The 14,103-nt window shown below is 38.5% G+C and overlaps 1 protein-coding gene across 2 annotated transcripts in view; it reads right to left on the bottom strand.

Moving 5' to 3' along the window:
* Positions 1-14,103, bottom strand: part of Csmd1 (CUB and Sushi multiple domains 1) — a 1,398,492-nt gene that overhangs the window by 1,096,934 nt on the left and 287,455 nt on the right. The gene's annotated exons all lie outside the window — the stretch shown is intronic.

The raw sequence follows: 14,103 nt of genomic DNA, 5'->3' as shown, positions 1-14,103 counted from the left end.
AAAGTATACATATTATTATACTAGGTGATATTTACATAACTTTAAATGAGCAGCAAACTTGCATCTGCTAATTACAGGTGCATTTAATTAACATTTTTCTGTAAGCTATGAGTATACCAAATTTTCTCTTTCTGTAATCATTGTAATTGTATAGAAGTAAACTTTGGATATAGTGAGCCTATATCTTCCTGCACTTAGAAGTTTTGAGTCAGTATAATCTGTAAAACTTGATGTTTTTTTTCCATTTGTCTGTGTTTTCTTGAGAATTTTTGTGAGATTCATAAAAACATTTTAATCTATTTCTCCTACTGAGAATATTTATAAAAGAAAAGGTTAATCATCCTTGGATATGTTTTTAAGTATCCTTTACATTTATTTGGTTTTAAGTTTATGTCATAAATTGCTGTATGTGTGTGTGTGTGTGTTTGTATGTGTGTATTTACAACTACACTCAAGTGTAGTTGATGTGCTCATCATGACATTGTTATGGAGGTCAGGGGACAGCCTGACGGTGTCATTTAGCTCCCCCACCATGTTGTTTCCATGGATTATTCTTGGGCCATCATCTTGGCCATGGTGACAGCCACTTCTTGGGCACTGTCAGAAATTCAGCATTCTTTCAAGTCATGTCCCAGTTTTTAGGATCAGTAAAGCATGATTGCGACTCACGGTGTAGAGAGTTTATTGTTCACTGATCACATGATACTTAGATGGGACTAAGAATCCGGCTAAATTGCTGTGGTTGAAAGAGAGTTAAGGTATTTATATAGAAACAATCTGGCTGTCTCATTTATTCCTCTTCTTTTTAACATGCACAAGAAAATTAATTAAAAACTTCTCCATGCTGGTAAATCTTTGTTAGTATTGTGATAAAAATTTGCATAATAGTATGAGTTTTAATAATTTATTTTTGGCATGCTATTCCATCACAATTGAAACACCCTTAAGCATAGGAAAACGTCCATTTGTGGAAAGTGCAAAATAAAAGAGAATGCTTTTAGAGTCTCAGATAAATTTTCAATCATCAGAAGCTCTTAAAGTGATTATTTGTTACACTTAAAGTTTATATATAATTTACACTTCATAATGGATACAGAAAATAAGAATTGAAAAATACTTTTGTCAGTTCAGTTTTATCAATCACAGACTGCAGGATGGTTCTTAAGGTTCCAGGTGTTACAACCTCTGAGCTCTCTCCAATGGCTGTTTTTGTTTCTAGTTTCAACTTTGACTACCATACACTTGACCAGCATTTGCGAAGGTTACATCAGATTAAGGCTGCTCCATACACAGGAGACTTTCTCTTCTTGGAAACACAGCACAAATTCCTACATCTCATTCTCACCAGGCTCTGTCACACATTGTCTTCTTATTCAGAGATCTTGACCCCAATTCTCAAGCCATCACCCTCCAACCTCATCTCGTTCTTGTAAAAGACATTGTGCTCTGTTATTCATTCTCAGGACCCCCTGCTAAATCCTACCAATAGCCCATGATGCCAACTGTACATCCCCCAAATATTAATTCCCATTTTCCACATAAGAAAACAATTCCCAGGATACACTTCACCTCTGATGCTTAAGCCCTGGTTTTCTGCAGAAGTCTCTGAATTCGGGCATGAATTCAGTCCTGGGTTCTAAGAACACTGATAGCAAACTTACAAGATTTAAGTACCATAGCTCTGCCTATTTACCCTCTTGTATATCTCCTAAGGACACCTGAGTATGCAGAGGAACCTGCATAGGTTAGAATTTTAAACAAAAATCAGGAGCATGCTGAGGGTTTACCTTGTCATTCTCGGGACGGGATTTAGAGAAGATTCCATAATGAAAGGTATCATCAGACCCATGGGAAAAATGGTCTGTAGAATGAACCCTGAGAGAGAGTTTTATGTATATTCTATAACAAATATTAAGATTTTGACCATTATGCAAATAACTTTTCTCATAGGCAAATGATTTAAAATCGTATTTTTCATGCATAGAAAATTCTTAGCAGGAGTCATTTTCTCATAAAACAATTTCTTTGTGATAAAACATTTACAATCATTCCGAATTAATTCTGTAATGAATGCTTTCTTCCAGAATCTACATGGCAATAGTTCTGTTAATTTTCTTATTGTCCTTGATTCCTCTTTGAAATAAATTACACTGTTTCTAGATTTGTTCTAACTGAAGTTTTGGGTTTTTTTTCCAGAAGAGTTCATTGTGAAATAAGCAACCATCATCAACTATAGTGTGTAATGAACTTGTTCTTCATTTCTTCCATGTGGAAAACATCATGCCTTTCTTTTTCCTGTCAACACTTCCACAGTCAGTAAGAATTCTCTTCTAACGGATTGACTCCGGTGACTTTTAACAATATCACTAATCCTATTGTCCCAATAGTGTTTGCTCAATTTAAGAAAAGCATATGAATATGTATGTTAATACATCCTTAAAATAGACCTTTCAACGTTACAGAAAGAATGGTCCAGGAAGAATTATCCTTGTTTTTAAAGATCCACAGTAGGTGTTGAATATGGTGGCACATTCCTTAGCCCCAGCACTTTGGTAGGTAGAGACTGATAGATATTTGTGAATTTGAAGCCAGTCTATAAACTGAGCTCTTTAAAAAGTCATATAGAAAACCTACTACTGTAAGTGCTTCTGAAAATACCCTTGTGTATGTGTGTGTGTGTGTGTGTGTGTGTATAAGAAGTTCAGTGAAGTTATTCTAAAACTATGGGATAAAACCCCAACTAGATAGCTCATGCTAGTCGATAATAACCCTAGTATCAAATATGAGTTGCCTTTTTTGAGTTGTTAGCCAGTTGGTCTTGTATAGCCTTACAGACTATTACCAATATTTTTGCTTCAGTATCAGACTTGATGGCAAGACCCTGTTCCTGAAGACACCTTATTCTTGAGTCACAAAACATGGAGAAATCAAGCTGGTAAGCTCCTGAGAGGTTCCTTCCTACTGTCTGGTGCTCACAATACTGGAAAATGCTATGCACACTGCCAAAGAGAGATATAATCCTCAATTCACCCATTCACGAACCCCAAAACCTATATCAATGACTTGCTTGGGAAGTTGTGCTCACTAGTGCTGCAGTGGCATTAATGTTACAGGAGTAGCAAACCATTTATTGTTGCCTTTAACACTCATTCTATGAAATAGATCTCATAATTGGCACTATTAATGTGCCGAAGATCTGATGTCTAAATGCATTATAGGTCCTAGGAGATAATCTAATATTATTGTTCTGTTAAATGGGCAGAGTATTAAAATAACACCTAATGAGTTACTATTATATTCAGAGATTGGAGACTCTTTTAATCATCCTCAGGAAAGCTATTCCTTAAAGTAAATGGCAACTGTCACTGAGACCCTCCAAAGATCAATGCCATAGGATTTCTCAGCTCTACGTGAAATGTATCAGACTTTCTACCCCCAAAGGCTTGGGAATCTTTGCAGAAGAGGGGATATAAGTGAATAGCATGTCTTTTAAACGACGAAGCTCCTGTTAGAACCACACACCACAGCAGGCCTGACTCTCAAGACTAGTTGGACACAAACTTGATAGGTTAGAAAAAATAGAAGAAACCCCAAAATTGGATAGGAAGGGATGGAAGAGTAGAAAGGGTGGTTATGGGAGGGTTTGTGAATATGTTTCAAAAGTATTGAAATTTTCTACAAACTAATAAAACCACTATTAAAAAAAATAAAGGACATGGTAAATAGAACAAAATGTCAGACAGCAAAATGGGAAAAGATCTTCACCAACCCCATATATGACAGAGGATTGATCTCCAAAATATATAAAGCACTTGAGAAACTAGACATCAAAATACAAAACAATTGAATTAAAAAGTGGTGTGCAGAATTAAATAGAGAATTTTCAGCAGAAGAATCTTAAATGGCCAAAAGATATTTGAGGAATTGCTCAACATCCTTAATCATCAAGGGAATGCAAATCAAAAATGATTCTGAGATCCTATCTTACACCTGGAAGAATGGCTGAAATCAAAAATACTGAGGACAGGTTACATTGGACAGGATGTGGAGTCAAGGGAACACTCCTCCACTGCTGGTGGGAGTGCAAACTTGTATAATCACTTTGGAGATTATTATGGTGGTTTCTCAGAAAATTGGGAATCAACTACTTCAAGATCCCGCTATATCACTCTTGGATGTATACTCAAAAGATACTCAATCATACCACAAAGACACTTGCTCAACAATGTTTATAGCAGCATTATTTGTAATAGTTAGGACCTGGAAACAACCTGGATACCCTCAACGGAAGAGTGGATTTAAAAAAAAATGTGGTATATTTACACAATGGAGTATCCCTCAGCTGTAAGGAAACAATGACATCAAGAAATTCCATGCAAATGGATAGAATTAGAAAAAAAAATCTTGATTGCAGTAACCCAGACTCAGAAAGGAAACACAGTATGTACTCATTCATAAGTGGATACTAGATGTAAAGCAAAGGACAACCAGACTACGATCCCCAGCTCCAACTAGGTAATAAGGAAGACCCTGTGAATAATACATAGATAGCCCTGGAAAGGGAATTAGATGAGATCTCTTAGGTAAACTGGAGGGAGGGGATGGGAGATGAGAAGATGAGGGAATATGGTGGTCCAGGGGGAAAGGGAAGGAGTGGTAAAATAATCAAAGAGATTTTGATAGAGAAAGCTATTATGGGGTTGGGGGGGGGAATCTGGTGCTAGGGAAATTCCCAGGAATCCACAAGGATGAGCCAAGCTAAGACTGCTAGTAACAGTGGAGAAGGTGTCTGAACTGGCCTTCCCCTGAAATCAGATTAGTGAATACCCTAACTGTCATCATAGAGCCTTCTTCTAGTAACTTACAGAACTAGATGCAGAGATCCACACCCAAGCAACAGGCTGAGCTAGGGGAAACCAATAGACGAGAGGGAGGAGGGAATGTATGAGCAAGGCAGGTCAAGATCAAGGTGGAGAAATCTAGACACAGCTGAACCAAACTCGTGAAAACTCATACACTCTAGGCCAACAACTGTGAAGCCTCATGGAACTGAACTAGAACCTCCATATGTGGGAGACAATGGTGAAGCTTAGGCTGTGCGGCCCCCAGCAGGAGGACCAGGATCTTATCCCTGGTGCAACTAGCTTGTTGGAGCCCATTCCCTATGTTGGGATGCCACCTTCAGCCTTGATGCTGGGGGGAGGGACTTAGTCCTGCCACAACTTAATGTGACAGACTTTGTTGGCTCCGCATGGGAGCCCTTACCCATTAGGAGGAGTGGATGGGTGCTGGGCTGGGAGATAGGCAAGTCCGGAGGAAAGGTAGGGTAGAAAACTGTGAAATGTAAAATGAAATTTAAAAAGTAAAAATTTAAAAAACAAACAAAAATAACAACAAAAAAATAAAGGTCAATGCTTGGTTGGGACATGGGGACCTGGTCAGACCTGGTCAAGGGTATATTTTTATATCAAAACTCAAACTCACCCCCTTTGTAATATGAACTTATTTTAAATAACTGTCATCTAAGTTACAGGGTTTATTTTATGCTTACACGTGTTGTCCCTGAACTGTACTTTATAATTCTATTCATTGGAAATAAAACATTTTAAGCTGAAGTAATGCAACAGTTAAGTGAAATAACACATAATAATAAAATGTAAAATCATGTAGTTTAAATGTAAGTCGGCTGAGTGGCTCTTGCTTGTCAGTCACCTGCATCAGACACCCTGCAGGACCCTGATCCTAGAGAGCAGCATGAATGCCCCAGGCTGACAGAGGCTCCTGACACACGTGCAGAGACAAATGTCCGTGAGACACTACATAGAGAACAGGGTAAGTGTGACATCTGTGGGTGGGTGCTTGACAGCTTCATATGTGTATATAATGTGTTTTGCTCTATTCTACTCCCTTATAAATTCTTTCTGATCCCCCATGATGTTCCCTTCCAATCTTCAGGTACCTTCTTGTTTAAAGCCATTGAGTCCACTGACCTCTGTCCGTATTTTCATGTCTATAGGAAACCCACTTCCCTCACTCCAGCAGTCGTTCATCGCCATAGCTCTTAACCCAGAGGTTGGAATGTGTGACCACTTTCCCTTTCCATGCTCAGAGTTTGTCGGGCTTGTGTGGATTTCTTTTGTGTGTGTGTGTGTGCCTCAATAACTGCTGTGTGTACACTCAAGTTTGATGAAATTAAATAGACGTGAATTATCCTAAAGTTTTAGGAATCCTCTCTGTAGTCTTAATAACATTACTTTGATGACACACAAAAGATGAAAGAAGAAAAACAGGCATAAAAAGCATTTCCTCTTCCCCCGCTCCTTCACTTTGGCAAGCCCAGCCCGATCAGAAGTAGAAACTAGGCTGATTAAGCTTCAGTCAAGTGGATTATTCCAGCTGTGGGGATTGATGCTTAAGCTCCCACGAACTCTCCTTCTGAGCTCATGCTGGACTGAAATCCAACACTTTTCCGCCTGCAGATGAGCATCATGCTTCCCATTGAACACCGAACATTGAACCAGCGAGGCTCAGCCAGAGTCTGGCTTCACTCCCCACGTGCTGGTTCTTAGCCACATCATAGGTTAGCCACCCCATAATGTAAGGGGATGGATATGCACACTGTTGGCCAGCAGCTCACACTCTGGCCAATTTGCTCTTGGTGACTCTGGTTCATGACCACAGAAGATCAAATCCTAGACACAGGAGTGATGTCAAGTGCCATGCATCTGCCACAAATACTCAAAGGTAACTCAGACATTGTTACAGATCATTAACCATCCAGGGAAGAGATATTTCTTTCCGTATTAATAGGAGCAATAAAATGTGGCTCTATTAGGAATCAAGTTTCTTAATTTTGCTTTGCAGATTCATACACATTGACAAGCCTTAATGCTGCTGTTGCTGCTGCTGCTGCTGCTGCTGCTGCTGCTGCTGCTGCTGTGTGGGGGTGGGGTGTGGTCAACTTGCCTTGTGTTGACAGATGTGAAAAAGTCCCGAACAGGCACAACGGGTATTGCTTTAACTACAGAAATGCAGCAGGCTCCAGTGAGGAAGAGGTTCTTCTACATCTTTTACGAACAAGAAGAAAAATTAATGGTACCTTTTTGAAGAAGGAAATGGTTTTTAATGATTCAGCAAAAAATCTTCATGTAAGCAATAATTTTAATTGCATAGAAATGAATTTTAAATCAATTGTCAAACTTTAAGCAGCTTATAAATATTTAATACAATGTCTAAGACGACCTTTATATTTTACTGCATCCCTTATTTCTGTAATTTACATTGAAGATGGCATTCCCCCACAATGAACTTACATTGAAGATGGTATTCCTCTACAATGAACTTACATTGAAGATGGCATTCCTCCACAATGAACTTACATTGAAGATGGTATTCCTCCACAATGAATTTACATTGAAGATGGCATTCCTCCACAATGAACTTACATTGAAGATGGCATTCCTCCACAATGAACTTACATTGAAGATGGTATCCCTCCACAGTGAACTTACATTGAAGATGGTATCCCTCCACAATAACTCTAGTTTTCAATTAATTACATTTACTTTACCCTCTTTCTCTCCCTCTCTGCCTCTCTCTTTCTCTTTAGTTATATGGAGGCCAAGACATAGGCTAACTCTGAATTGAATTCAGGTGGCTAGGCCTGCACACAAACATCTCTCCCGGCTGAACCATCTCATTGTCCCACTGATGATTTTTAGTTTTGGTGAACCTCCCATCATTGATGAAGTGTATATCAAGGTAGATCTTGAAACCTGAAACCTTGAGAGCAGATATGAGCACCAAGATCTGGTAGGACTGAAAGTAACTAAGAGCTATTATCAGGGTTCTTAAGATGTGGGGGCGAACTGCATACCAATAAGCTTATTGTTTGCTTTATACTATGGATTATCACTGGATGTAGCCTTCTAGGTATAGGCTATGGTTCTTAGCTCTGCTCTTGGCTCTGTAGACAAGGTCTGTAGAACATGGGTACGAAAAGACAATGCCATCAACATATTCTCTCCATGCTGTCTTTAGCACGAGATTGCTTTCTATTATTTTCCTAATGGGGGTTAGGTTGGACCACCATCACAACCTGTAAAACTCCCTGCAGATGATGCAGAAATAAGTGATTTGAGGTGGAGCTTGAGTAGTAGTTAAAGATCACACAGGAAGTCTGGAGCATTGCCACCAATTGCACTTCAACAATACAGACATTGTTAAAAGTGGATATGGTTTTCTGTTTCATAAAAAAATCTGGCAATAGTTAGTTAGCTTTCCTAAATGTTGTTTAAATATATAGTATGTTGAAAATGTATTATATTTGTAATCTACATGCTATGAGGATTGCAACTAAAGTCAGTATTGTCCATAATGATTTACCATGTCTTTTCCTTCTTAGATTTTATTATTTGAATTAAACATTAGAGTATTTGTTAAAATTAATAACAGTGCATTACCCTAGACTGTATGATAATTCAGAAGATTTATTTTACACAAATGGGCTGACTTTCCGATCAGAGAAAGACAAAGGAACTGAAGAGTCATTTGCTTTATGAGGAAGTCACTGCATAAGATGTAGGCACAAACTTGGGAGGCAACACTCACTGTCTTGATGAGCTTGGATGTGTCTGAAGGTATATACTCTATTTCAAGCATTAAAGCTTCTTTGCACCACATTTATATCGATTCCTGGAGAGCTTATCTTACTAGGACTGAAATAACTGCAGGGTGACATGTGGAGAGAGGAGGGACAGCACTTAGGAGACTTGGGTGAGGCCTTAGATGTTCTCAGGGAGTTTCCAGATCACAATGTTCCTCTTATGCAAAGTATTCCATAAGGCAAATATGGCTGCCCCTCACTGCATCCAGAATACACAGAGACACTGTAGGAAGCCTTGATCCAGGGGTCCAGACTTAAGTAGAAACCCCACTGGGTATCTCTGGAGGGACAGTTTGAAATCCTCTTTTGTCCAGTTCTGCACAGGTTTCATCTTTTTTGCATGCATTATTATCATGATGAACCTTGAGTTGATGGAAAATTATAAAAAGAAAATGAAGAAGGGAATCATGGAATGATTTTGTACAAAGTCACAGCTGATGAGAGGAAGTGTCCGGACGAATCTGTGGTGGGAGTTGGTTACGTTTTTACCAGCTGATGTTTGTAAAGTGTGGCCGATGGCATATGGTTACCATTGTTTACTGGTTAGAGGTTCTGATTCTCAAATATGACATGATGATGGCACACCCTATCACTGCTGGAAACAAAACTCTAGTAGTGTTTTTCAGAAGGTAAGTGAATAAGCTTGTCTTATTTACATTCAATACAAAGTATCGGAGAGGCATTAGGAGAATCTTCCAGTCAGTCTGTCCTCTCTGATTCTTTCTTTTGAGAAGAGTGGAGCCTCAGATGAGGCAGCAGGCAGCAGCCCTGAGTGGCTCCTTCCCTCCAGATGCTACATAGACTGAAGCAAGGACAGAGCACAGTGAATGCCAGCCGACTTAGAGTGCCATCAGGATCAAAAGCATAGTGAAGGCTTACACTAAGGCGGGAGGAAGAAACTTCAGATACAGCAATCACACTGAAAGATCCAAGCTCTTGCTTCCAAAGGAAATCTGTTTGGAGGCATTCCCTAGGTGCAGACATATGGAGATGGATGGAGATAAAGACTGTCCTTAGCAAAGTTACCAATTGTCTCCATTGAGATAAGAGCCTCAGGAAAATCTTCAAGATAACCGACATCCTCAAGGGTCTTAGTGGAAAAGGCGGTTTCCTGCTTTTCCCTCCTCAGGCACCACATCTCCTCCCTGAGCTATTGGAAATGGATGTTGATGATTCCTAGCAGAAGAAAGAGATGAATCTCCGTAATAAATCTTTGAAAAGGCCCACAACCAAGTCAATGAGAGAAAAGGAAGTTGAAACGAAAGCTTCTTCAGCAGAGAGATCTCAGCAACTGAACTGCAGGTTTGAGACCCCTCCAGGAAGATCATGTTCCTAGCACATGTATACAAGGAAAAAAGCTCAACTATATTGAGTAGCTAAAGACATGGTTAGCATATCTACAACAGGAACATGGAAGATTGGTAGGAAATACCACTTGCTACTATGGCCCTTGAGACAGGAAAGATCTATCTAGTTTTCAAGGATTGCACAAGAAGTATACCTTCTTCAAGAAAGTTGAAGGGAGGCCATTTTCGTTGTTGCCAGAACAAGTGGCCCATGCTTCTAGATGGAGGTTTTAATAGTATCCGTGTATTTATTATTGTAATTCATAAGAAGCCATGGTACCTCCAGAGATGAGCTACAGAAAATAGGCAAGGAACATTTTTTCCATGATGCCTTCCTTCTGTCTGTGGCTCTTGTAGAGAGGAGTTGATTATACACTGCAGTAACCCACAGTGGGAAGCCTGTTCATCTTTAGTTTACTATCATGAGAAGAGTTAAGATGGATAAAAAGTGCTGTGATGTCATGGCACTTTTTGTGAATAATTTTAGTAATAACTAAATTCTGTTTTCAAAAGTAGGTTGTACTTAAAGCAAAAATGCTAACGAATGGAATAGAAGAATGATTGTAGTATATTTTTCTTATTATTCTGCTGTTTTATTTTGAGGCAAGAATCCCCAACTAAGCTCACTAGATAGCCCATGCAGATGTGGACATGGCCGTAAATAAGTAACGAGAAAATATAACATAGTCTATGATGAATTGGTTGGGGTCAAGCTGTTCTGGATTTAGGTTATATCAATGAACTTAGGTACACTGCAGTCCTGATTATGTCCTTATAAACATAACTTCCTTTGTATTAGGGCAACCAAAGAAAAGGTTGTCAGGAGCTGTGACTGAATAACCAATTGAATGTTCTTTGAATATTTTTAATATTTCAACAAATACTTTTTTATCAACCCTAATTTCACTCTTATTTGAAACATACAATTTAGCCATGCTTTTAAACAATTATTTGTGAGAACCTTATGCATAAACCACAGTGGTGTTGGAACCTCCTTCATACTCTAACAAGATGTAACAGCTTTAACTTCTAGAAGCAACATATAAAAATAGAGTAATGACCTTACTTTTCAAAAGAAACTCACTTGGTAAAATAAAATCTACAATTCAGAAAGAAAAGCCCAACTATTATGTGACCTCCTGTTTCCTCCAATTTAACTTTGAAAATTATCTAATGTCAATTCATGAAGACAACATGGATATAACCATCAGGTTTATGGCATCAGGTGAGTAGACTACCAGTGCCCAGAGCAGCCTGGGGATTCCTTCCTCAGGGATCTGTCCCTAGGTCATGCCAGTTTATAACTACATTAGGCAAGAATATTAGGGAGAGCAGGAGTAGAACAGAGGTAGAAAAGTTAAAGAAGAGATCATGGAGGGAAGGAGAGAGGGAATGAAAGATGGGAGAAAAGAAGGGGGATGGTGGAGGAAGAGACAGACAGAGAAAATACTTAGTGACTGTACTGTATTGCACTTTCAAAACAGGGGTATGGACTTTTCCAGAGAGCTATATATAGTATTTCCACAGTACACATGGACACACATGCACATACACTCACACATGCATGCACACATACATAAAAGCACACATGTGCACATGTACATGTATATTCATACACATATGCGTCGATGCACATGCACACAAATGCATAACGAACATATTTTGTAGCTTTTAGGCTATGTTGTTCAGAGAATGCAGCTGCAGCAGGACTTAAGGAGCAGGCATAATACAAAAATTAACTAAAAATTAAATAACAATAAAAGAGCTGATCTAGTTATTTATACTGTCTTAAAGGATTTACTTTGGTAAGTTCTCAGCTGTTTTCTGGGGTGCTTTCCTCAGAGGTGGGTAGGAAAGGAACGGTGACAGGAAACTCAAAGCCAAACACGTTCTGACCCCAATGTTAGCCACAGCGTGGTGTTCGTGGCAGCTTGAGTGAGGTGACTTTGGGACACAGGCTCTTTGTGGGCGATGCTGTGTTCTGGTTGTTTTCAGTTTCGAGAGATTCCCATTTCTTAGCCAGAGAGATGGGCAAATTTGATTCCAAGAGGAAGTCTTGAGTTTCTTCTATCTCACCTCTGTCTCATTCAAAAGAACCTCAAAATGATATGGATTACCTTTATTCCAGAAACTCTTGTGTTATTTGGTGCCTAAATGTTGGCCAGAAATCTAATCAGGAGATGTTATTACAAGATTTAGGTTATTCCTTTATCAGTCAAGTCGGAATGGAACACGTTCCTCAGTGTTCCAGAGATCATTGGTTGTAAAATCTACCACAAAGTGACGATTAAAAAAATGTGTAATGATTACTTTTGAGAATAAGTGATGATGATGTATTCCCTAAGTGACACAGACTCGTGGAGAGCAATTTGTCTTTCTAAATTGTAAGGTTTATAATTTATTCCCTGGGAAGATTGTTTGACAGTTCCTGGAAAGATGCCTGTCAGTATTGCAACAGTTCCAAAGGTCAAAACAGAAATGTATAAACAACTTTCAGTATTTTCTTTCCACTTCTGTCTACAATTCAAATTCAGTTCCATAGTAGAAAATTAATTCCTAAGTCTTCATCTGAGAAAGCAGGCATTGAGCATCCCTATGCATTATAATTTTAATTAGCTCATATCTTTATAAGCAAAATATAAAATTTTTATAAATGCAAGACACATATGTTGTATGTGGTCCACATGATAACACTAACAAATTTTGATTTTTTTTACACCATTTTCTTAGTTCAGATGTAAGACTACAAAGCAGAAAAAGAAAGAGCCATCTAGTGTATATGCTTTGGAATGTATTATCCCAGTTTGTTCCCCTTCAAAGTTTCTTTTGACTTATTATGATCAATACAGCAATGAACAACCAGGAGTCTCCCCATTTGTATTATCTTTCTTATAAAATCTATGTATTTATTGTATGTGTATGTGAGTGGATGTATGTGTATGTTAACTACATGTCTTCTGTGCCTAAGGAAGCCAGAACTGGGCATTGGATTCACTGAAACTGGAGTTACAGACAATTGTGAGCTGCCATGTGGTTCTGGAAGCCAACATGCATCTTCTGAAAGAGCAGCAAGTGTCTTAACAACTGAGCCATCTCTCCAAACACATCTCTCAATTTTTCTAAATTTTCAACTTGTCACCAGAAAAATCTAGGTTAAATACTGTTAACAAATAAATCTGAATTTATATGTTTAGGAACACAGAATCAAGACAGACCAATTGGAGCATCATCTCATTAAATTATGGTTCTTAATAGGTTCAACAGTATTAATGGACAAAATATTTATGGATAATTTTAGAAAATTCAAATATAAAGGCACATCTTGATTAATATTTTATCTTTGTTTCCTTTTAAGCCAAGCACTGTTAAAGCCATGACACTCTGATCACAAAGGACATTATTCACAATTTACAAATCCTTTGATCTTTGATTGCATTAAAGGCTCAGAGCTCTATCTCTACACCTAAGTATCTACGAGAGATGTGATTTGTCATCAATGGACCAAACCAGAGATATTGAGGCATCCTTTAAGGCTAGCCATAAAAGCCCTAACCAACCTTTGCTAACTAAGTCAGTGTGAAACTTCTGGGACTACTGATATTTCATAAGATCACTGAAGTCTAAATCTCAGAGTTATGGCCAGAGGAGAAAGAATGTCGATGTGAACTGAATGTTAGTTAGCCAACAGGGGTGTGTTAACTTTACAGATTGTTCATCTATAATTACTAGACTAATGAAGTTGTGTTTGTGTGTGCATGCCCATAAATATATGTGCACAACTGTTCATTGGTAGAAAAAATATGGCTAAGCAAGAGCTCACTGGAGTTTGTAATTACAATTTCTCCAGTGAAATAGGATGAGAAATTATTTGTTTATTTATTAATTTATTATCTATTTATTAGTGTGTGTGTTTGTACCTGTGTGGTCAACAAAGCACATGTTGAGGTCAAGGGGCAACTAATGGGGCTGCCAAGGAACATCTTGCAGCAGGCAGTTTTTTGCCATCTACCATGTGGGTTCCAGAGGTCAAAGTAAGGTCGTCTAGCTTCAGGATGAGTGCCTTTACCCACTGAAGCATCTTGCTTAACTCAA

The sequence above is a fragment of the Chionomys nivalis genome, chromosome 20 (assembly GCF_950005125.1).
Source record: "Chionomys nivalis chromosome 20, mChiNiv1.1, whole genome shotgun sequence".
NCBI lineage: Eukaryota > Metazoa > Chordata > Mammalia > Rodentia > Cricetidae > Chionomys > Chionomys nivalis.
This window is presented reverse-complemented; position numbering and strand designations above follow the sequence as displayed.